The following is a 3,173-nucleotide window of genomic DNA, read 5'->3' on the forward strand; positions in this document are numbered from 1 at the left end:
TAACTTGGTTTTAGCACCATTTTTCTTCGTGCATAGATTTCCATTCTTGGAGGTTTCCTTAAGTCTTCAGAAATAGTTAGCTGTGTTTGCATTTTAGGGATTGCCAGCATTGGAGCTTCTTCCTTCGTTCTTAAAACCAAATGTTAATGAGCCCACATTACAGGACACAAAGAAGTAGAAATTGGTCCCCAGTTTTCTTCCTCTCTTTATTCTAACCTCCCCCCCCCCCCCCCCCCCAAGTAGGATACTACAAATGGCCTCATGTCCTATGCTCAAGACTGATAATGAATGTGCCCTAAGCATCTGACTTTTGATTTTGGCCCAGGTCATGAGTGAGATCAAGCCCTGTGTTTGGCTCTGCCCTGGGCATGGAGACTGCTTGAGATTCTCCCTGTGCCCTTCCCCTGCTTGTGCACATGCGCTCTCTCAAAAAAATTTTTAAAGAGACTTCTAAGAGTTGTAGTAGGTTCACAGCAAAATTGGGAGGAAGGTACAGACATGGATGTACCTTCTGCCCCCACACGTACATAGCATCCTCTGTTAACATCCCTCACCAGTGGGTATGTATTCTTACTGAATCTATGTTGACATAATCACCCAAAGTCCATAGATTGCTCTAGTTCACTTTTGTGTAATACGTTCTTGGGTTTGGACAAATGTGTAATCCATCCATCGTTGTAGAATATGGAGTATTTTCATTGCTTTAAAAATCTGAGCTCTGCCTATTATCTCTTCTTCCCCATCCATACTCTGGCAACCACCAATCTTTTCACTCTGTAGTTTTGCCTTTTCTAGAATATCCTATAATTGGAATCAGTATTTGGCCTTTCAGATTGGCGGCTTTCACTTAAGTAATGTGCATTTAAGGTTCCTCCCATCTTTTCATAGCTTTATAGTTCATTTTTTAGTTCTGAATTAGTATTCTATTGTCTGGGTGTAGTATAGGTTATCTACTCACCTACTAAAGAACATCTTTCTTCCTAGTTTGACAATTTTGAATAAAGCTGCTAAAAATGCCCATGGACGGGTGTGGGTTTTTTTGTTTTTTTGGACCTAAGCTTGCAATCCTTTTGGGTAGAAAACAAGTGATTGCTAGATTAAATGATAAAGATACATTAAGAGTTCTTTGTAAGGCACCTGGGTGGCTCAGTCAGTTGAGTCAACCAAGTTGACTCTTGGTTTCCATTCAGGTCATGATGTCAGACTGCATTTGAGCCCCACATCCAGTTCTGCACTGACAGTGTGGACCCTGCTTGGGATTTTTCTCTCTGTCCTTCCCCTGTGTGTGCATATGTGTGTGGTCTCTCAAAAGTAAACAAAAAAAAAAAAGTTACTTGTAGATTTGGGATAAAGTCCTTTATTAGACCTGTGTTTTGCAAATATTTTCTTCCAGTCTGGCTTGACTTGTTCTCTTGACCTTTCACAGAGCAGCAGTTAATGTTTAGAGAGTCTAGATTGTCAGTTTTTTTTCATGGGTTATGGCATTACTGTCTCTAAAAAGTCACCATACTCAAGTCCCTAGGAGTTTTAAAGTTTTGTGTTTTGCACTTAAATCTAATCCGTTTGAGTTAATTTTTGTGAAGGATTAATCTTTGCATGTGGATGTCCAGTTCTTGCATTGTTTGTTGAGAAGAGTTTTGGGGTTTTTTAGAAATTTAAAAATAAAATTAACGCTAAGAGATTTTAAGCAGATTTTTAGGGTATAGTATAAATTTTTGTTGCCAGAATAAGGATCTCAACTCCAGGTCCATACTATCTAGATTGAAAACTAGCCCTTACTATAAGCTGCATGACTTTGGAATGTCACTAAGTCTGTTCTTGACTATATTATTTGTAAAACTAAGGAATATTATGGTATTTATCTCAGAGTTACAGGTATGTTTAATAGATGAAAAGCACAAGTGGAATAGTGGCCTGGATTATACAAAAGCTATTAGCTCTGGTAGGAGTCACATATTCTTAACTGGTATTTTGCATGTTCCTTTGGTCCCCTGCAATACAATAATCTTAGGGTTAATTCGCACTCAAAAATTACATTAAGGTGGCCTGTGCAGAGGATTTCTCTGATTTTTTTCTTAAGAGTACACTCTAAATGATAGTACATTTTAAATAAATTGACTTTAGATAATCTCAAATTACATACTGTAGTCCTAGTTTTTGAGTTACATAAATTTTGCCATTGCAGATGGTGACCTGCATATTCAGTTGTACTAATTAACAGCCTTTAAGATGTAAGAAAAGTGGATTGGTAACATGTTTGAAAGTGAGATGCATTAGATTGAATGACATAAACCTTTAAGGGCCTATAGATCTTTGGGGTGCCTGAGTGACTTGGTTAAGTGTCCAAGTCCAACTCTTGATTTCGGCTCAGGTCATGAACTCACAGTTTCGTGAGTTTGAGGCCTGAATCGGGCTCTGCGCTGTTAGTACATAGCCCGTTTGGGATTCTGTGTCTTTGTCTCTCTCTGCCCCTCCCCCACTCACAGTCTCTCAAAATAAACCTAAAAGAAAAAAACATGGGTTTAGATATCTTTAAAAGCAAGGCAGTTCAGGCTTTGAGGCTTATCCTGCCCCTCAGGATGGTGTCCTAGGGCCAATTTGCTAATATCCCGTTGGTCAAAGAAAGGCATGTGGCTGGGTGCTAGCATCTGCATCGGAGGATGTTACAAGATTACATGGCAAAGGTGGGGACAAAAGCAGTGGTAGAGAATTTGGACCATCAGTGGAATCAATCATCCATCTTAACTGTTCCCAGTCTACAAACAGAAGTCAGAGTGAGCCTGTTAAAACTCAATGTCAAGTTACCCATCTCAAAGCCAAAGACTTCCATATCAGTCTACCAAAGTCGTTATAATCACCTTTACAATATCTACTGTCTGGGACGCCTGGGTGGCTCAATAGGTTAAGCGTCTGACTCTTGATTTTGGCTCAGGATGTGATCTCGTGGTTCGGGAGATTGAGCCCTGCATCAGGCTCCACACACCACACACAGCCTGCTTGGGATTCTGTCTTCCTCTCTGTCCCTCCCTTGCTTGCTCTCTATCTCCCTTCCAAAAAAAAAAAAAAAACTTTAAATAGATAATGATATCTTCTATACCACTACATCTTTCTGACAACAATGCCAGCTACTTTCTCTTCTGTAGTTCTGTGGCCTCACTGGCCTCCTTATCCTC

The sequence above is a fragment of the Prionailurus viverrinus genome, chromosome C1, assembly GCF_022837055.1.
Source record: "Prionailurus viverrinus isolate Anna chromosome C1, UM_Priviv_1.0, whole genome shotgun sequence".
Lineage (NCBI taxonomy): Eukaryota > Metazoa > Chordata > Mammalia > Carnivora > Felidae > Prionailurus > Prionailurus viverrinus.